Consider the following 22,853-nt stretch of genomic DNA (forward strand, 5'->3'; position numbering starts at 1 on the left):
TTTGATATTATATGTGGATGACATATTGCTAATTGGAAATGATATAGAATTTCTGGATAGCATAAAGGGATACTTGAATAAAAGTTTTTCAATGAAAGACCTCGGTGAAGCTGCTTACATATTAGGCATTAAGATCTATAGAGATAGATCAAGACGCTTAATTGGACTTTCACAAAGCACATACCTTGACAAGATTTTGAAAAAGTTCAAAATGGATCAAGCAAAGAAAGGGTTCTTGCCTGTGTTACAAGGTGTGAAGTTGAGTCAGACTCAATGCCCGACCACTGCAGAAGGTAGAGAGAATATGAAAGATGTTCCCTATGCATCAGCCATAGGTTCTATCATGTATGCAATGCTGTGTACCAGACCTGATGTGTGCCTTGCTATAAGTTTAGCAGGGAGGTACCAAAGTAATCCAGGAGTGGATCACTGGACAGCGGTCAAGAACATCCTGAAATACCTGAAAAGGACTAAGGATATGTTTCTCGTATATGGAGGTGACAAAGAGCTCACCGTAAAAGGTTACGTTGATGCAAGCTTTGACACTGATCCGGACGATTCTAAATCGCAAACCGGATACGTGTTTACATTAAACGGTGGTGCTGTCAGTTGGTGCAGTTGTAAACAAAGCGTCATAGCGGGATCTACATGTGAAGCGGAGTACATAGCTGCTTCGGAAGCAGCGAACGAAGGAGTCTGGATGAAGGAGTTCATATCCGATCTAGGTGTTATACCTAATGCATCGGGTCCAATGAAAATCTTTTGTGACAATACTAGTGCAATTGCTTTGGCAAAGGAATCCAGATTTCACAAAAGGACCAAGCACATCAAGAGACGCTTCAATTCCATCCGGGATCTAGTCCAGGTGGGAGACATAGAGATTTGCAAGATACATACGGATCTGAATGTTGCAGACCCGTTGACTAAGCCTCTTCCACGAGCAAAACATGATCAGCACCAAAGCTCCATGGGTGTTAGAATCATTACAGTGTAATCTAGATTATTGACTCTAGTGCAAGTGGGAGACTGAAGGAAATATGCCCTAGAGGCAATAATAAAGTTATTATTTATTTCCTTATATCATGATAAATGTTTATTATTCATGCTAGAATTGTATTAACCGGAAACATAATACATGTGTGAATACATAGACAAACATAGTGTCACTAGTATGCCTCTACTTGACTAGCTCGTTAATCAAAGATGGTTATGTTTCCTAACCATGAACAATGAGTTGTTATTTGATTAATGAGGTCACATCATTAGTTGAATGATATGATTGACATGACCCATTCCATTAGCTTAGCACCCGATCGTTTAGTATGTTGCTATTGCTTTTCTTCATGACTTATACATGTTCCTATGACTATGAGATTATGCAACTCCCGTTTGTCGGAGGAACACTTTGGGTGCTACCAAACGTCACAACGTAACTGGGTGATTATAAAGGAGCATTACAGGTGTCTCCAAAGGTAGATGTTGGGTTGGCGTATTTCGAGATTAGGATTTGTCACTCCGATTATCGGAGAGGTATCTCTGGGCCCTCTCGGTAATACACATCACATAAGCCTTGCAAGCATTACAACTAATATGTTAGTTGTGAGATGATGTATTACGGAACGAGTAAAGAGACTTGCCGGTAACGAGATTGAACTAGGTATTGGATACCGACGATCAAATCTCGGGCAAGTAACATACCGATGACAAAGGGAACCACGTATGTTGTTATGCGGTCTGACCGATAAAGATCTTCATAGAATATGTAGGAGCCAATATGGGCATCCAGGTCCCGCTATTGGTTATTGACCGGAGACGTGTCTCGGTCATGTCTACATTGTTCTCGAACCCGTAGGGTCCGCACGCTTAAGGTTACGATGACAGTTTCATTATGAGTTTATGCATTTTGATGTACCGAAGGTTGTTCGGAGTCCCGGATGTGATCACGGACATGATGAGGAGTCTCGAAATGGTCGAGACGTAAAGATTGATATATTGGAAGCCTATGTTTGGACATCGGAAGTGTTCCGGGTGAAATTGGGATTTTACCGGGTTACCGGGAGGTTACCGGAACCCCCCGGGAGCCATATGGGCCTTCATGGGCCTTAGTGGAAAGGAGAAAGGGGCAGCCCAAGGTGGCTGCGCCACTTCCCCCTCCCCTAGTCCTATTAGGACTAGGAGAAGGTGGCCGGCCCCCCTCTCCCTCTTTCCCCCTTTGGGGAATCCTAGTTGGAATAGGATTGGAGGGGAGTCCTACTCCCGGAAGGAGTAGGACTCCTCCTGCGCCTCTCTCCCTGTCCGGCGCCCTCCTCCCCCCTTGGCTCCTTTATATACTGAGGTAAAGGCACCCTAGAACACACAAGTTGATCCACGTGATCTATTCCTTAGCCGTGTGCGGTGCCCCCTGCCACCATATACCTCGATAATACTGTAGCGGAGTTTAGGCGAAGCCCTGCTGCTGTAGTTCATCAAGATCGTCACCACGCCGTCGTGCTGACGGAACTCTGCCCCGACACTTTGCTGGATCGGAGTCCGGGGATCGTCATTGAGCTGAACGTGTGCTCGAACTCGGAGGTGCCGTGGTTTCGGTACTTGATCGGTTGGATCGTGAAGACGTACGACTACTTCCTCTACGTCGTATCATCGCTTCCGCAGTCGGTCTGCGTTGGGTACGTAGACAACACTCTCCCCCTCGTTGCTATGCATCACATGATCTTGCGTGTGCGTAGGAAATTTTTGAAATTACTACGAAACCCAACAACCTGAACACCTCGGGATGTTGGGGGTCATATTTGAACAGCTCCTGCAGCATTGCGCTGAGCTCCAGGACTGTGAAGTTGTAGTTGAGGCCCGGCCGCAGCCTCATAATGTCTGCCGCGTTCTTGAACTCCCAAGTGGGCCTCCCCCGTTCCTGCAGGGGGGCGATGCGGCGGCGAAGGAAGTCTGCGCCAACAGCGCCAACAGTAAGCCCGGCAAGCCTGAGGCGCAGGATCCTGGTGACGGCAATCTTCAGCCTGTCGTCTTCCGGGGCCACGTCACTCCAATCGCTGCCGCGTGCTACTGGGGTTTGGCGCCGGGTGGTGAATGGCTGCGGATTCTCCTCGTCAATCCAGCACCAATCTGCCCTCCACTCCTCCCACTTGCCGCGGAACTCTCCCTCCAGATAGGTTTCCTTCTTGCCGGCCCTTGAGATCCAGACAATTCCGCCGGATAGAGGCTCTCCTCTCTCTACTCGGGGTATGAAGAAGTGGCGGAAGAGGGCTACGTTGGGAAGGACTCCGACAAAGTTTTCACAGAGATGTGCGAAAACTGCCATGGTCAGGACAACATTGGGGGTGAAGTCAAGGAGATGGAATCCATAGATATTCATAATGTCACAGAAGGAATCAGAGAAAGGCGGGCAGAGCCCGCAGTAGAAGAACAGAGCGAAGAAGGGGTATCCATTCGGGGCCTTCTTCCAAGCGACAGCGGGGAGTACCTTTGTGCGCGGATGCGCTTGTGTCTCCGCCGACCAGAAGAGGTAGTAGTTCTCCCTCAGCTCCTTCGCGACAAGCTTGGGGGGGGGGGAACTGCCCGCTCCTTCCGCAGCGCCGCGAGCCGCTGCGCCTCGGTCGACTTCACGGCCTTCCCCTTATCGGCTTTTGGAGCCATGGCGGAGGCAGTGGAGGAGGTCGACGGCGTTGGTGATGCTGGCGGCGATGGGGGCGGGGCGCTGCTCTCTCTCTCTGCTCTGGGAAGGCGAGGGAGCGGCGGAGATTTCTGAGATTGGAAACAGCAACGGGCGAATGTGCGAACTGCCCCCGTTTTTCCTGCTTATAAAGGGGGAGGGGGCGGACGTTCCGCATTTCCGAATAAAATAACCACCCACGATCTCGCCCATGACGCCGCATTCAACGCGTGCCGTTCGGGGAGGGCGCGGTGGATACGGAGTAAGATACGGCGTACACGTGCCCGTGCCCTGTTTTGGGCCTGGCCCAACAGCGCTCGGCACCGTGTATGGCCCAGGCCCGGGGGCTCCTGTCGGTGTACTAGAGTAGGGGTACCCTAGTATCCCGAACTTGTGCATGGGCAGTCACAGTATCCCGCGGCAAGGCTTGCCGGGTGACCGCCAAGGTCCTCCGTGGTTCCTTTGGAGCCATTCAAGAACAAAGTGTCCAAGCCAAGAAGACAAGACCCCGGCAAGAGGAGCTTGCCGGGAAGGCTAACAAAAGCATCCCAAGACCCCGGCAAGAGGAGCTTGCCGGGAAGGCCACCCAAGGCATTGCAAGGAACTTGCCACGGCGCACCACGCGCCCCGACAAGGCCCGATGAGCGACAAGCTCCCGGACGCGACAAGACAACGACATCGGCAAGGCGCTTGCCGCGGCAAGCCACCTCCCTGGGCCCGCGCTCCAGCACATCCACCAACGTGTCGCTCTGGAGCCCTTCCAGGCGTACGTGGCGGGAGGCTGTGCAGCCAGCGGCATGCGGTGGCAAGCGGCGCTGACAAGATCGCCATCGTGGCGAACGGTGGCGTCCCTGGCGGTCCCTTTTCGCACTGTTTAGGCGACACAGACGGGCATTTAAGGCCCTTGTCCCCTGCCGTCAGGGTTAGGTATGATACACTATAGCAGGTAGCTGTGCCTACCACAGCACCTTTCCATTTTTGCCCTTTACCTCCGTTGCCACCTGTCGGAAACCCCTTGAGCATATAAAAGGAGGCCCGTGTGCAATGTAGAGGGGGGTTAGCTAGTTCGAACACTCACGCTCGGTCTTGTTAGCTGCTGGTGTGTACTGTAGCACTCCGCGCTCCCGAGCAAGAAATCAATACAAACCACAAAGCAGGAGTAGGGTTTTACGCATCCGTGCGGCCCGAACCTGGGTAAATTGCTCGCGTGCATCGCCTCGATCCGCTCTTTGCACGATCTCCGCCCCCGCCGAACCGAAAGGGACCCGGTCCGCCGGTCCCATAGGTGCCCGTGGATCAGCACCCCGGCACTTAGTTACTATTACCAGTTAGCGACCAGATAAACAGATCTCCATTAACAAAATACAGAGCTCCATGACTTAGTCCTGCTAATACAATTGTTAAAGATCCAATTACATGGTGCAACCAACTACTACCGGTACGGTAAGGATTCAATCACTTAGTGCAACCAGGAAAATTATTTATGCTAGTGAAACCTCGTTACTATAGTTAGTCATACCAAAATAATAGAATGCATTCTCTTAGCAATGCTAATTCAGCGCATCATTTGTAGCCAAACCAAAGTTGCTTAATTAATGTTGTGACACCTGAATGACAATGAAAAATTCTAGTTAAATAGTAGCATAGAAGATTTTAAGGGAATTGGAGAAAGATGCATAAACAAATACAATGAAAAGACCATAATTTCTCATTATGCAGTGAGTATATGCATCGGAGTCATCTTCCATTGAGCTCTTCTGTTAGATGTTTAGAAATGATGATATGTGACAAGTAATTGGAGTGAACCCTTTTTCTCCATTAAGAGAACAAGCATGCCATAGCAAACATAATCCTAAATTTTTTCCTTGTTCCCTGTTAAATGTAAGCTCTGAATTCCTTCAGGACCATCAATCATTTACCATCGTATCAATTCCCAACTAGTTATGATCAGTATACAAACACAATGCAGATCAGATATACTTAATGCACAGCCACACCTTGTCCTCTTCACATTTAGACGACTTTTCCCGTACCTAATGCCAAATCCCCTCTCCCACGAGTAAAGATTGTAAAAGTTGTAAGCCTCGCTTAAAGAATCAAAGCTTGCCCACAATGTTGGCACGATGACATTGTCTCCAGGGTATTATGCAAACCACGGATTGCCTTCTCTAGTGCACTAGTGCGACCAGGGATGGTCGTTCTTCCTGGAGTTGCTGCCCCAATCCTCACTCTGCACTCAAAAAACACAAGCTCCAACGCTTTCAGACTTGCAAAAAAAAGAATTTGGTACAACTAAAACATTGCCATTACGATCATGTACACAACAAATCCAACATCGTCTGCATCATACGCAACAAAAACCCAGCACCACACACATTAAAAACAGAACCCATGACATCCATCTTAATCCAAATTTTTATATGCATTCATAGAATCTCCAATTATCGGTCTATTTAATTATGTTACAGGTCATACTTCCGAAGCCTGTCGAACTGCGAAAGCATTTACAGTCTATATTCTCTGAACGTTTTCGCTTATGTCGCCACGGATTTTACCCCATACTGCTTATTAAACCATGTCCAAACTGCAAATGTACCTCAAGAACAGACTAATGATCGCTCACATCAAAAACCTAATAAAGGACATCCAACCGAGTACTAATTTTACTTTAAAATTTACTACACCCACAGAGATTCTCACTATTTTAAATTATGATGCAGGATGTACTTCTGAACCCTGTCGAATTGCGATAGCATTTACAGTCCATAGTTCTGAACTTTTTCACTGCACCCCACCAATGTTTTCCCCATTCTGCATTTTAACCCACTGCCCAAATCCAAATGTATCTCTCAACAACAAACTACTGAACTACCGTTCCATGTACTAAGCGATGATGTTCCTCAAAGTGTTACCAATGATCCATGAAAAACCATTTATCTTGCAATGCAAACAATAAGTTCAGATTGTTTGTTTTTACCCCAGTACACATTTAACCACTAAGAACTGTAAATGCAATGTAGTGCACATAAGAAATTGAATCACTCCAAGCAGAATACTCAGCAGCTCCTAATTTCCACTCTTTTCCGTTGAAACTTTTAGTTCATCAATCCACACATCAAACTTACCATCGCACTTGGTATAAAACAAGTTCATACCTGCGCATCAATGAAGGAGATTTTGGGTCTATCTGACCAATAGATTGGTCAGAAGCTTGCGGTTCTGGCCGTCGTTGGGTCTATCTATATGACTAATAGATTGGTCATACCTCCCACCACGAGCCGCCCCTTCTGCTGCATAGATCTGGCCGTCGTCGCTCGCCCCTGCCATGGGCGGCAGCAGAACTGCAACCACCATTACCACTGGGTAGTGCAGTGGCTCCATGGCAACGTCATTGTCATTCACCTCTCCCAGCGCCCGTACTCCTGCGTCACCAAATGCTTAAATACTGCTAGATCACAAAGAAGAATGTATACCAAAACAGCCTAGAAGGGAGGGACAAAACAGAGGATGCCTTCGATTCGAATGGCTGCATTAGGAACTCCATCTCCTTCCTTTGATTCGTATTCCACCGTAAAATCTGCCCCATGTAAGCTACAGTCGGCAATGGAAGAGCCGGGGCGAACCAGCCCTCCATCCTTCATTTACTCTGCACCTACCGCACGAACCGGAAAGCAAGTTTCCTGATCCACAGATCAGAAGTTTCTTGACGTCATGAGCCGCGGCTCTGATTTTGCCTGGTGACAGCGGCAGCGAACCGTCAGCGCTCGTACCCCGTATTCTGCCTCATATTGATTTATTAGGACTAGTACACTAACACGGGAAATAAATGCACCGAATCACAAGGCCATCGCCAACAGCCCAGATAAAGAGACCAAGCGTGCTCGCGCACAGAAGCACCGCGTCCTATACATGTCAACTATTTCATGCCCTCTTTTTTCACACTATCTATTGCATCTGTCTCTCATACAATGTCTGTACATTCAACTATGTTTCCTGTTTATCAGCCATTTGAATTGGAGCGGGTGATGTCAGTATCTAGCGGACTAAAAACACGGTCTTCAAATAAAACAGTGCTACCTCTTGGTGGAGATAGCACCCCGGTTGTACATGCACAAGAACCAGCCCTACCACACATAACCCAAACTCTCACAGATTGTACCCCTAGTACGATGGACAGAGAACCAGCTTCACCCAATCTAACCCCAACCCCAGCCGATAGTAACCCAGTTCATGTTGACACAAAACCATCTCCACCATAGAGCTCCCAAACAAGAGCAGTTGGTAAGGCAGCTCCAGTGCCCAAAGGGCCAGTACTATCACGGCGAACCCCAACTCCACCAGTTAGTACGCCTATTCCTGTGGAGGAAGCACAACCAGCTAGTCGTAGTTTAGCATCTATCGCATTTGATGTTGTTAAATCGTATGTGCGTATCTTGCCATCTTGGAAATATTATACTGAAGATGAAGGAAAATGCCAGTTGCAGGTGTTTGTCCAGGAGTTATGTGTAAGTAATGTTATTCATGGCAATTACTTTGCTTCGTCCCATACATCCTACCTCCATGATGGTTATAATACAGCAAATTTTCCCATTTTTCTCTACAAAGAAGGACCGATTTGGAAACTCAGGATGAGGTAACCTGTGCTAATAGCTCTGCTATATTCAAGAATGCTTGGTGGCAGTATCGGAATTACCTGAAGAAAACATACTTCACCGGCAAAGAAACTCATCAAATTCCCTTACGTTCTCCTGAGACACATTTACTGGACGATGACTGGGAACGCCTTGTTCTGTACTGGTCCCGAACCAAGAATGTGGTAAGGTCTATGAGCTCATTTTCTATTTTTAAGTATTATATTCTTGCGTCTTACTGTACTCTATTCATGTAGAACAAGTGCCTAAACCTGAAGAACAACTGTTCTAATTTAAGATTCCATTGCTACCATAGGACATATATATATATATATGTTTGTTTGATGCTTTTATTATGTACTAGTACTTGGCAATAGAAGACTTGGTAATTTAATCATGTCCACCTTACTAATGAACGGGTTCACCGAAATGAGTTTCATATACTAGTACATGCTAAACTTGTTATGTGTCTGCTTGTTTCTTCTTTTAGAATGCTGACAGAATATTGGGGAAGAGTGCCTTATTAAGCAACAGTAAAGGAAGTAATGCAGATAAGGTTCAGGATAGTGACACATCCTGTCTTGGTTTAGTGTTGGAGTTACTAGCCACTACCACTTGCACAAGCTATTCAAACTCACTGTCTCAACTACAAGCTGAAAGACATCGATCAGCTGTGCTGCGACAAGAAGCGGAAGGACTGCGGAAGTCCCTGGAGCATTCAGATACATAATTTCTGGTGCAACAGCAAGCGTTGGAGGATTTTAGCGCCAAATAGGACAAAGCTAATTAGCTTGCTAAGCTTATTGCCAGCATGGTGGATGCCCAGGATAACGTTTCTTGAGCTCTTCTGAAGTTGTTTCAGTTATGCTCTTGTTTTGCTGCCGCGTTTATTTGCACTGGTGGCCAATTTTGACGGCCAGTGTATAGGATATGCTGCTTTGTTCCCTATATTTGCACTGGTGGCGAACTTTGATGCCCAGTGGATGTAATATGTGTAATAGCCGTGATAGCCTAGCATTAGTTGCTTGCTTATTTATTTCCTTGTTGTCTTGTTTATTTGTTTGCTTGTAGTCATTGTAGTTCTTTTTCTGCGGTTAACTAGTGGCTGCAATAACCTATTTTTTAAAACTAGGCCACAATAACCATGGGCTAATATTTACTGTAGTGACACTGGGCCTCCTACGGGCCGTAGAAACAGTGGGCCTTCTACGGGCCGTAGAAACAGTAGGCCTTCTACGGGCCGTAGAAACAATGGGCCTTCTACAGGCCGTATCATCAATGGGCCTTATATGGGCTGTATGATTGATTGGCCAAACATGGGCCAATAACAGACCGCATTATGGTCGTAAACGGGCTAGAGTTGGAATCGTCCGTTCATGGGCCGACCGTAACGGGCCATCGTTAATAGGCCGTATTTGATGATGCTATGAAAACGACCCAACGTATTAACATACCACAAATGGGCCGACTGTAACCACGGGCTGTATTTGGCCCACAAGCAGAAAATGACAGTAACGGGCCGTAAGTAAACGAATGCTGGAAATGAGCCCAAGAATAAATGGGCTCTGAGAAGGCCGAAAGATAACATGGGCTGGAAACGGCCCAATGGAATAACGGGCCGTTAGTGGGTATAAAGTGATACACTGTTCATTACAGGCCAGTTTCACCACGGGCCATTAATGGGTGTAAAGTGATACACTGTTCATTACGGGCCAGTTTCACCAAGGGCCGTTAATAGGCCAAGAGTTACATAGGGCCTCATATGGGCCGAAAGACGTCATGGGCCATACATGGGCCAGAAGTGAAAACGGGCTGAAACATATTGGATGGCCTAGATGACGCTACTGGGCCTAATTCGGATAGGGTGTAATGGGCCTTGGGTTAGCGGGCTGTAAATGGGCTATATGCGAACAAGCCGTTAACAGGCTTTCCATGGGCCGGCACGCCACCTTTTGACCAAGTCAAACGGACCGGCCTTTTCACAGGAATGGGCCTCTGTTGGGCCATGCCACGTGTCGACGTATCATAGGCGCCTATCTGACCCACTGATGAGCTGACACGTGTTTCGTCCGGCCAATAAGAATTTTACACGTGGAAATTTCCCATTGGTCGGGGCTGTTAACAGGTTATCGGATCCAAAACCCGACCCGATAACTTAACGGCGTTCCGTTACGGTGGATGCCACGTGTCGGTCACCCTTGACGAAAGCACTTCTGTGGCGCGCGATTTATCATCATGGAAGTGGACACTTCCGTGATGATAATTTTGGTAATGTCATGGAACACTTCTACGACAGCACAGGTATGACTATCTTGATTCTGTCATAAATTTGTCATGGATGTACATGCATGACAAAAAAGCGACCTACTATGACAAACACATATCATCACGGAAGTGTATTTTTTTGTAGTGAAAGATTGCAAAATAAAGTAGATTGGAAACTTGTATGATGGAGAATAGACCCGGGGGCCATAGGTTTCACTAGTGGCTTCTCTCAAGATAGCATAAGTATTACGGTGGGTGAACAAATTACTCCCGAGCAATTGATAGAAAAGCGAATAATTATGAGAATATCTAGGCATGATCATGTATATAGGCATCACGTCCGCGACAAGTAGACCGAAACGATTCTGCATCTACTACTATTACTCCACACACCGGTCGCTATCCAGCATGCATCCAGAGTATTAAGTTCATAAGAACAGAGTAACGCCTTAAGAAAGATGACATGATGTATAGGGATAAACTCACGCAATATGATGTAAACCCCATCTTTTTATCCTCGATGGCAACAATACAATACGTGTCGGTTCCCTTTCTGTCACTGGGATCGAGCACCGCAAGATTGAACCCAAAGCTAAGCACTTCTCCCATTGCAAGAAAGATCAATCTAGTAGGCCAAACCAAACTGATAGTTCAAAGAGACTTGCAAAGATAAACCAATCATACATAAAAGAATTCAGAGAAGATTCAAATATTGTTCATAGATAAACTTGATCATAAACCCACAATTCATCGGATCTCAACAAACACACTACAAAAGAAGATTACATCGAATAGATCTCCAAGAGAATCGAGGAGAACTCTGTACTGAGATCCAAAGAGAGAGAAGAATCCATCTAGCTACTAGCTATGGACCTGAAGGTCTGAGGTAACCTACTCACGCATCATCGGAGGGGCCATGGAGTTGATGTAGAGGCCCTCCGTGATCAATGCCCCCTCCGGCGGAGCTCCGGAAAAGGCCCCAACATGGGATCTCTTGGGTACAGAAGGTTGCGGCGGTGGAAATAGGGTTTTGTGGTTCTCCTAGATGTTTGCAGGGTATATGGATATATATATATATAGGAGGAAGAAGTGCGTCGGTGGAGCAACAAGGGGCCCACAAGGGTGGAGGGCGCGCCCAGGGGGGGTGGGTGCGCTCCCAGCCTTTTGGCCTCCTCGATTGTTTCTTGACGTCCACTCCAAGTCTCCTAGATCACGTTTGTTCCAAAAATAACACTCCCGAAGGTTTCATTCCGTTTGGACTCTGTTTGATATTCCTTTTCGGCAAAACTCTAAAATAGGCAAAAAAAACAACAATTTGGGTTGGGACTCCGGTTAATAGGTTAGTCCCAAAAATAATATAGAAGTGTAAAAATAAGCCCATTAACATCCAAAATAGATAATATAATAGCATGGAGCAATCAAAAATTATAGATACATTGGAGACGTATCAAGCATCCCCAAGCTTAATTCATGCTCGTCCTTGAGTAGGTAAATGATAAAAACAGAATTTTTGATATGGAATGCTTCCTAACATATTTCTCAATGTATTTTTTCTTTATTGTGGCATGAATGTTCAGATCCGAAAGATTCAAGATAAAAGTTTAATATTGACATAGAAATAATAATACTTCAAGCATACTAACCAAGAAATTATGCCTTGTCAAAATAACATGGCCAAAGAAAGCTATTCCTACAAAATCATATAGTCTGGCTATGCTCTATCTTCATCACACAAAATATTAAATCATCCACAACCCCAATGACAAGCCAAGCAATTGTTTCATACTTTTGATGTTCTCAAACTTTTTCAATCTTCACGCAATACATGAGCGTGAGCCATGGATATAGCACTATGGTGGAATAGAATGGTGGTTGTGGAGAAGACAAAAAGGAGAAGATAGTCTCACATCAACTAGGCGTATCAATGGGCTATGGAGATGCCCATTAATAGATATCAATGTGAGTGAGTATGGATTGCCATGCAACGGATGCACTAGAGCTATAAGTGTATGAAATCTCAACAAAAGAAACTAAATGGGTGTGCATCCAACTTGCTTGCTCACGAAGACCTAGGGCAATTTGAGGAAGCCCATCATTGGAATATACAAGCCAAGTTCTATAATGTAAAATTCCCACTAGTTTATAAATATGACAACATAGGAGACTCTCTATCATGAAGATCATGGTGCTACTTTGAAGCACAAGTGTGGAAAAAGGATTGTAACATTGTCCCTTCTCTCTTTTTATCTCATTTTTTATTTGGGCCTTCTTTCTTTCTTTTTTCTTTTGGCCTCTTTTTTTTTCATCCGGAGTCTCATCCCGACTTGTGGGGGAATCATAGTCTCCATCATCCTTTCCTCACTGGGACAATGCTCTAATAATGATGATCATCACACTTCTTTTTACTTACAACTCAAGAATTACAAATCAATACTTAGAACAAAATATGACTCTATGTCAATGCCTCTGGCATTGTACCAGGATAGCCAATGAATCAAGAGTGACATGTATGAAAGAATTATGAACGGTGGCTTTGCCACAAATACGATGTCAACTTCATGATCATGCATGGCAATATGACAATGATGAAGCGTGTCATAGCAAACGGAACGGTGGAAAGTTGCATGGCAATATATCTCGGAATGGCTATGGAAATGCCATGATAGGTAGGTATGGTGGCTATTTTGAGGAAGGTATATGGTGGGTTTATGGTACCGGCGAAAGTTGCGCGGTACTAGAGAGGCTAGCAATGGTGGAAGGGTGAGGGTGCATATAATCCATGGACTCAACATTAGTCATAAAGAACTCACATACTTATTGCAAAAATTTATTAGTTATCGAAACAAAGTACTACGCACATGCTCCTAGGGGGATAGATTGGTAGGAAAAGACCATCGCTCGTACCCGACCGCCACTCATAAGGAAGGCAATCAATAAATAAATCAGGCTCCGACTTCATCACATAACGGTTCACCATACGTGCATGCTATGGGAATCACAAACTTCAACACAAGTATTTCTCAAATTCACAACTACTCAACTAGCATGACTCTAATATCACCATCTCCATATCTCAAAACAATCATCAAGTATCAAACTTTTCTTAGTATTCAATACACTTATATGAAACCTTTATTATGCCTAAAAGCAAATTGCCATGTTGTTCTAAAGGACTCTCAAAATAATATAAGTGAAGCATGAGAGATCAATTATTTCTATAAAATAAAACTACCACCGTGCTCTAAAAGATATAAGTGAAGCACTAGAGCAAAAACTATATAGCTCAAAGATCTAAGTGAAGCACATAAGTATTCTAATAAATTCCGATTCATGTGTGTCTCTCTCAAAAGGTGTGTACAGCAAGGATGACTGTAGTAAACTAAAAATCAAAGACTCAAATCATACAAGATGCTCCAAGCAAAACACATATCATGTGGCGAATAAAAATATAGCTCCAAGTAAAGTTACCGGTGAACGAAGACAAAAGAGGGGATGCCTTACGGGGCATCCCCAAGCTTAGGCTTTTTGGTGTACTTGTATTTTACCTTGGGTTAACATGGTAATCCCCAAGTTTAGGCTCTTGCCACTCCTTGTTCCATAATCCATCAAATCTTTACCCAAAACTTGAAAACTTCACAACACAAAACTTAACAGAAAAATCTCATGAGCTCCGTTAGCAAAAGAAAATAAAACACCACTTCAAGGTACTGTAATGAACTCATTATTTATTTATATTGGTGTTAAACCTACTGTATTCCAACTTGTCTATGGTTTATAAACTATTTTACTAGCCATAGATTCATCAAAATAAGCAAACAACACAGGAAAAACAGAATCTGTGAAAAACAGAACAGTCTGTAGTAATCTATAACTAACGCAAACTTCTGGAACCCCCAAAATTCTAAAATAAATTTCTGGAAGTGAGGAATTTATCTATTAATCATATTAAAAAATAATTAACAAAATAGCACTCTCCTATAAAAATTACAGCAATTCTCGTGAGCGCTAAAGTTTCTGTTTTTTACAGCAAGATCAAAATGACTTCCCCCAAGTCTTCCCAACGGTTCTACTTGGCACAAACACTAATTGAACACAAAAAAACACAACCAAAGCAGAGGCTAGATAAATTTTTTATCACTAATCAGGAGCAAAAATCAAGGAATAAAAATAAAATTGGGTTGTCTCCCAACAAGCGCTATCGTTTAACGCCCCTAGCTAGGCATAAAAGTAAGGATAGATCTAGGTGTTGCCATCTTTGGTAGGCAATCATAGGTGGCTCTCATAATAGATTCATATGGTAATTTAACTTTCTTTCTAGGAAAGTGTTCCGTGCCTTTCCTTAACGGAAATTGGAATCTAATATTCCCTTCCTTCATATCAATAATTGCACCAATCGTTTTAAGGAAAGGTCTACCAAGAATAATAGGACATGAAGGATTGCAATCTATATCAAGAACAATGAAATCTACAGGCACATAATTCCTATTTGCAAAAATAAGAACATCATTAATCTTTCCCATAGGTTTCTTAATAGTGGAATCCGCAAGGTGAAAGTTTAAAGAACAATCATCAAATTCATGGAAACCAAGCAAATCACACAAAGTTTTTGGAATCGTGGAAACACTAGCACCCAAATCACACAAAGCAAATCATTCATGATTTTTAATTTTAATTTTAATTGTAGGCTCCCACTCATCATAAAATTTTCTAGGGATAGAAACTTCCAACTCAAGTTTTTCTTCATAAGATTGCATCAAAGCATCAACGATATGTTTAGTAAAAGCTTTATTTTGACTATAAGCATGAGGAGAATTTAGCACGGATTGCAACAAGGAAATACTCCCTCTGTCCCAAAATATAAGAACGTTTTTGACACTATGATAGTATCAAAAACGTTCTTATATTTTGGGATAGAGGGAGTACAATCTATCAAATAGCAATTATCATAATTAAATTCCTTGAAATCCAAGATAGTGGGTTCATTGCTATTTAAAGTTTTAACCTCTTCAATCCCACTTTTAACAATTTTTGCATCAAGATCTAAAAACTCCGAATTTTTGGGACGCCTTCTAACTAAAGTTGACTCATCTCCAGTCCCATCATTATCAAGATTCATATTGCAAAACAAAGATTTAATAGGGGACACATCAATTACTTTTAGATCTTCATCCTTATTATCATGAAAACTAGAAGAACACGCTTTCACAAAGCAATCTCTTTTTGCATGCATCCTAGCGGTTGTTTCTTTGCACTCATCAATGGAAATTCTCATGGCTTTGAGAGACTCATTAATATCATGCTTAGGTGGAATAGATCTAAGTTTCAAAGAATCAACATCAAGAGAAATTCTATCCACGTTCCTAGCCAACTCATCAATCTTAAGCAATTTTTCTTCAATCAAAGCATTGAAAATCTTTTGCGAAGTAATAAATTCTTTAATACTAGATTCAAAATCAGAGGGCATCTTATTATAATTTACATAAGAATTGTTGTAGGAATTACCATAATTATTAGAGGAATTACTAGGAAACGGCCTAGAATTAAAATTACCTCTATACGCTTTGTTACCAAAATTGTTCCTACCAAAAAAATTCACATCCATATATTCATTATTATTCTCAATCAAAGTAGACAAAGGCATATCATTAGGATCAGTAGGATCACTCTTATTAGCAAACAATTTCATAAGTTCATCCATCTTTCCACTCAAAACATTAATCTCTTCAATTGCATGCACTTTTTTACTAGTAGACCTTTCCGTGTGCCATTGAGAATAATTAACCATAATATTATATAGGAGTTTGGTAGCTTCTCCTAAAGTGATTTCCATAAAACTGCCTCCCGCGGCCAAATCTAAAAGATTTCTAGAAGCAAAATTCAATCCGGCATAAATTTTTTGTATAATCATCCATAAGTTCAATCCATGTGTAGGGCAATTATGTATCATTAATTTCATCCTCTCCCAAGCTTGTGCAACATGCTCATGATCAAGTTGCTTAAAATTCATAATATCGTTTCTAAGAGAGATGATCTTAGCGGGAGGAAAATACTTAGAGATAAAAGCATCTTTGCACTTATTCCATGAATCAATACTATTTTTAGGCAAAGACGAAAACCAAGCTTTAGCACGATCTCTAAGTGAAAACGGAAACAACTTAAGTTTAACAATATCATTATCCACATCTTTCTTCTTTTGCATATCACACAAATCAACAAAGTTGTTTAGATGGGTAGCGGCATCTTCACTAGGAAGGCCAGAAAACGGATCTTTGATGACAAGATTCAGCAAGGCAGTATTAATTTCACAAGATTCAGCATCGGTAAGAGGAGCAATCAGAGTGTTAATAAAATCATTATTGTTGGTATTGGCAAAGTCACACAATTTAGTATTATCTTGAGCCATCATGACAAGCAAGCAATCCAACACACAAGCAAACAAGAAACAGGCAAAAGAGGCAAATAGAAAAAGAGAAGGGGAACAGAAAAAGAGGGCAAATAAAATGACAAGGGTGAAGTGGGGGAGAGGAAAACAAGAGGCAAATGGCAAATAATGTAATGCGAAGGATAAGAGTTGTGATGGGTACTTGGTATGTCTTGACTTGGCGTAGATCTCCCCGGCAACGGCGCCAGAAATGGCTTGTTGACGGGAGATCAAATCTTGACTTGACTTTGCGTAAGCCTCTCCGGCAACGGCGCCAGAAATCCTTCTTTCTACCTCTTGAGCACTGCGTTAGTTTTCTCTTGAAGAGGAAAGGGTGATGCAGTAAAGCAGCGTAAGTATTTCCCTCGGTTTTTGAGAACCAGGGTATCAATCCAGTAGGAGACCACGCGTGAGCCACCTCGTACCTACACAAACAAATAAGAACCTCGCAAACAACGCGATAAAGGGGTTGTCAATCCCTTCACGGCCACTTCCAAGAGTGAGATCTGATAGAGATGATAATAATAAGATAATATTTTTGGTATTTTTATGATATAGATTGAAAGTAAAGACTGCAAAATAAAGTAGATTGGAAACTTGTAATGATGGAGAATAGACCCGGGGCCATAGGTTTCACTAGTGGCTTCTCTCAAGAGAGGATAAGTATTATGGTGGGTGAACAAATTACTGTCGAGCAATTGATAGAAAAGCGAATAATTATGAGAATATCTAGGCATGATCATGTATATAGGCATCACGTCCGTGACAAGTAGACCGAAACGATTCTGCATCTACTACTATTACTCCACACATCGACCGCTATCCAGCATGCATCTAGAGTATTAAGTTCATAAGAACAGAGTAACGCCTTAAGCAAGATGACATGATGTAGTGGCCCTCCGTGATCAATGCCCCCTCCGGCGGAGCTACGAAAAAAGGCCCCAAGATGGGATCTCTTGGGTACAGAAGGTTGCGGCGGTGGAAATAGGGTTTCGTGGTGCTCTTGGATGTTTGCGGGGTATATGGATATATATAGGAGGAAGAAGTACGTCGGTGGAGAAACGAGGGGCCCACGAGGGTGGAGGGCGTGCCTAGGGGGTGGGAGCCCCCCCTGCCGCATGGACTCCTCGATTGTTTCTTGACATCCACTCCAGGTCTCCTCGATCACGTTTATTCCAAAAATAACGCTCCTGAAGGTTTCATTCCGTTTGGACTCCATTTGATATTCCTTTTCGGCGAAACTCTAAAATAGGCAAAAAAAAATAACAATTTGGGCTGGGCCTCCGGCTAATAGGTTAGTCCCAAAAATAATATAAAAGTGTAAAAATGAGCCCATTAACATCCAAAATAGATAATATAATAGCATGGAGCAATTAAAAATTATAGATACGTTGGAGACGTATCACAACCCTAGATCCTCCCGGTGTCGATATAAACCGAAGGACTTAGTCCGGAGGGAGATAGATTCATTACCATAGCCATACAAGCTAGACCTCTAGGGTTTAGCCATTACGATCTCGTGGTAGATCAACTCTTGTAATACTCATATTCATCAAGATCAATCAAGCAGGACGTAGGGTATTACCTCCATAGAGAGGGCCCGTACCTGGGTAAACATCGTGTCGCCTGTCTCCTGTTACCATCGACCTTAGACGCATAGTTCAGGACCCCTACCCGAGATCCACCGGTTTTGACACCGACACCAGCAGTAGCAGGAGGATTAGGCACATGAACGCCTTCAAGTGGTTGAGTGAAGCTTTGGAAGGCAACATTGTCTTCACGAACAGGCTCCTTGGCAGGCACAGGATATATGTCTTTGATGTCTACTACACAACCTTCTTCTTGTAGACATTGTTGGGCCTCCAAGTGTAGAGGTTTGTAGGACAGTAGCAAATTTCCCTCAAGTGGATGACCTAAGGTTTATCAATCTGTGGGAGGCGTAGGATGAAGATGGTCTCTCTCAAACAACCCTACAACCAAATAACAAAGAGTCTCTTGTGTCCCCAACACACCCAATACAATGGTAAATTGTATAGGTGCACTAGTTCGGCGAAGAGATGGTGATACAAGTGCAATATGGATGGTAGATATAGGTTTTTGTAATCTGAAAATATAAAAACAGCAAGGTAGCAAGTGGTAAAAGTGAGCGTAAATGGTATTGGTATGCTAGGAAACAAGGCCTAGAGTTCATACTTTCACTAGTGCAAGTTCTCTCAACAATAATAACATAATTGGATCATATAACTATCCCTCAACATGCAACAAAGAGTCACTCCAAAGTCACTAATAGCGGAGAACAAACGAAGAGATTATTGTAGGGTGCGAAACCACCTCAAAGTTATCCTTTCTTGATAGTGCAACTATCCCTGGGTGGTTTTGGTAATTCCTAACAACATATAGCTCATTGAGCTAATGCTACTTCAAGATAAACATTTCAGGAAAGCTCAATGATTGGCATGGCATGGATGAGAAATGTGGACCCCTCAAAATGCTAAGGACAAAGGATTGGCTCAAGCTCAAAGCTCAGGACTCTACATTTTTCATTTTTAGTGATACAAAATCACATTGAGTCCATAGGTAAAGCCAATACTATCAAGAGGGGGTGAGGTGTTGCTTAATGAGTTTATTGCTGAAAGTGCTTAGTGATATGCTCCAAAAACCCTCAACTACTTTCTCACATCCACATATGTCCCAAACCAAAAGTCAAACTCGGCCCCATCGAATCTGTCTATCCGGCGCCACCAAGTTTAGTTGACATAGCCACTGCCAGAAACCCTAGTCTTTTCGGTCTTACCGATAGGGATCTTGGTCTCATCGAGATGGGATTGTAATCTCTATGTTTCCCTTCGTAATGTTTCGGTCAAACCGAGATGAGCGATCGGTCCCACCGAGATTGCAATGTAAACTCTCTGTTTCCCTTTCGTAACATTTCGGTGCAACCGAGATGAGCGAATTGGTCCCACCAAGTTTGCCTGACCAACTCTCTGTTTGTCTATTACCAGAATTGGTCCCATCGAGTTTGTGTAATCGCTCTCACCGAGATTACGTTATGCCCTAACCCTAACGAAATCGGTCTCACCCTGTTGACATGTCGGTCCCACCGAAAATCCTAACAGTCACATTATGAACTAAATCGATCTGACTGTGACGCCCCCGATTTGACTGTACACTAATCATACACGCAAACATGTACGATCAAGATCAAGGACTCACGGGAAGATATCACAACACAACTCTACAAATAAAATAAGTCATACAAGCATCATATTACAAGCCAGGGGCCTCGAGGGCTCGAATACAAGAGCTCGATCATAGACGAGTCAGCGGAAGCAACAATATCTGAGTACATACATAAGTTAAACAAGTTTGCCTTAAGAAGGCTAGCACAAACTGGGATACAGATCGAAAGAGGCGCAGGCCTCCTGCCTGGGATCCTCCTAAACTACTCCTGGTCGTCGTCAGCTGACTGCACGTAGTAGTAGGCACCTCCCGAGTAGTAGTAGTCATCGTCGACGGTGGCGTCTGGCTCCTGGGCTCCAACGTCTGGTTGTAGCAATCGAGTATAGAAAGGGGGAAAATAGGGAGCAAAGCAACCGTGAGTACTCATCCAAAGTACTCGCAAGCAAGGAGCTACACTACATATGTATGCATTGGTATCAAATGGAATAAGGGTATCATATGTGGACTGAACTGCAAAAAGCCGGAATAAGAGGGGGATAGCTAGTACTATCGAAGACTACGCTTCTGGCCACCTCCATCTTGCAGCAGAAGAAGAGAGTAGATGGTAAGTTCACCAAGTAGCATCGCATAGCATAATCCTAACCGATGATCCTCTCCTCGTCGCCCTGTTAGAGAGCGACCACCGGGTTGTATGTGGCACTTGGAAGGGTGTGTTTTATTAAGTATTCGGTTCTAGTTTTCATAAGGTCAAGGTACAACTCCAGGTCGTCCTCTTACCGAGGGACACAGCTATTCAAATAGATCAACTTCCCTGCAGGGGTGCACCACATAACCCAACACGCTCGATCCCATTTGGCCGGACACACTTTTCTGGGTCATGCCCGGCCTCAGAAGATCAACACGTTGCAGCCCTACCTAGGCACAACAGAGAGGTCAGCACGCCGGTCTAAATCCTATGGCGCAGGGGTCTGGGCCCTTCGCCCTTTGCACACCCGCACGTTGCGAACGCGGCCAGAAGCAGACCCAACCTAGCACGCGTTCCAGTCTAATCCGGGGCGCGCCGCTCAGTCTCACGAAGGCTTCGGCTGATACCACGACGTCGAGTGCCCATAACTGTCCCCGCGTAGATGGTTAGTGCGTATAGGCTAGTGGCCAGACTCAGATTAAATACCAAGATCTCGTTAAACGTGTTAAGTATCCGTGAACGCCGACCGGGGCCAGGCCCACCACTCTCCTAGGTGGTCTCAACCTGCCCTGTCACTCCGCCACAAAGTAACAGTCGGGGGCCTTCGGGAACCCAGTCCGACCTCTACCGGGATGGAGCCATCTGCCCCTTCAGCCCCCAACTCCGAATAGTACCACAGGCAATGTAACAGTGTAAAGTATATAGTATATGCCCGTGATCACCTCCCGAAGTGATCACGGCCCAGTAGTATAGCATGGCAGACGGACAAGAGTGTAGGGCCACTGATGGAACACTAGCATCCTATACTAAGCATTAGGATTGCAGGTAAAGGTAACAACAGTAGTAGCAAGGACAGGCTATGCATCAGAATAGGATTAACGGAAAGCAGTAACATGCTACACTACTCTAATGCAAGCAGTATAGAGAAGAGTAGGCGATATCTGGTGATCAAGGGGGGCCTTGCCTGGTTGCTCTGGCAAGAGAGAGGGGTCATCAACACCGTAGTCGTACTGGGTAGCAGCGGCATCGATCTCGTTGTCTAGCGAGAGAAGAGGGGGGAGAAACAATAAATATTAAGCAAACAGATGCATAGCGATGCATGACACGACAAGTAGCGGTGCTAGGGGTGCCCTAACGCGGTATGAGGAAAGTTGCGTGCTCACTATGCTAGGGATGCGTGGCGGACGAACGGGCTGCGTATCCAGAATCGTCTCGTCGTTCTGAGCAACTTTCATGTACAAAGTTTTTTCATCTGAGCTACGGTTTATTTTATATGATTTTCTAAAGTTTTAAAGCATTTTTAGAATTAACAGAATTAGTTTAATTTAGAAAATGCCATTATGATGTCATCATGAGGTCAGCATGATGTCATCAGTCAACCAGTCAATTGACTTAGTCAAACTGAATGGAGGGTCCCACTGTCATTGGTTGTTTGTTAACAAAGTAATTAAACAAGGTTAATTAGTTTACTTAAATGATTAGGTTAATTAAATACAATTAATTAAGTTAATTAATCTTTTAATTAATTAATTAATTGTTTTTATTTTTATTTTTATTTTATATATTTTTAATTCTTTTTAATTCTTTTTTACGTTTTCATTTTAATAGGGGGCGGGCGAATGGAGCCGAGGGGATGCCGGGTCCGGGCAGCGCCGCGGGGCAGCAGCAGGTCGGCGGGGAGCAGCTGGGGTGAGTGGGCTCATGGCCGACGAGGGCTCGTGAGCGCGCGGCGGCAGCAGCAAAAGGGGTGCGGCGGCTAGAGCCAACGGGCCAGGGGAGGCGCCCGGGATGAGCTGCCAGCGGCAATGATGCAACACAGCAGCAACAGCCGCAGTTCGCAACAAGGAGCTGGGGGAAGAGGCGCGACCGGGAGCTAGGCCTGGATGTGCGAGGGGCGCGCGACACACGCAACCGGGCGCGGTGAGCGCGTTGCGAGGCGCGTCCGGGCGCGGACGATGGCCAAGATGCGCGGTGACGGGGCGGCAGGAGGACGCGGCCATGGCAGCA

This window comes from Triticum urartu, chromosome 2 (genome assembly GCF_003073215.2).
Source record: "Triticum urartu cultivar G1812 chromosome 2, Tu2.1, whole genome shotgun sequence".
NCBI classification, from domain to species: Eukaryota; Viridiplantae; Streptophyta; class Magnoliopsida; order Poales; family Poaceae; genus Triticum; species Triticum urartu.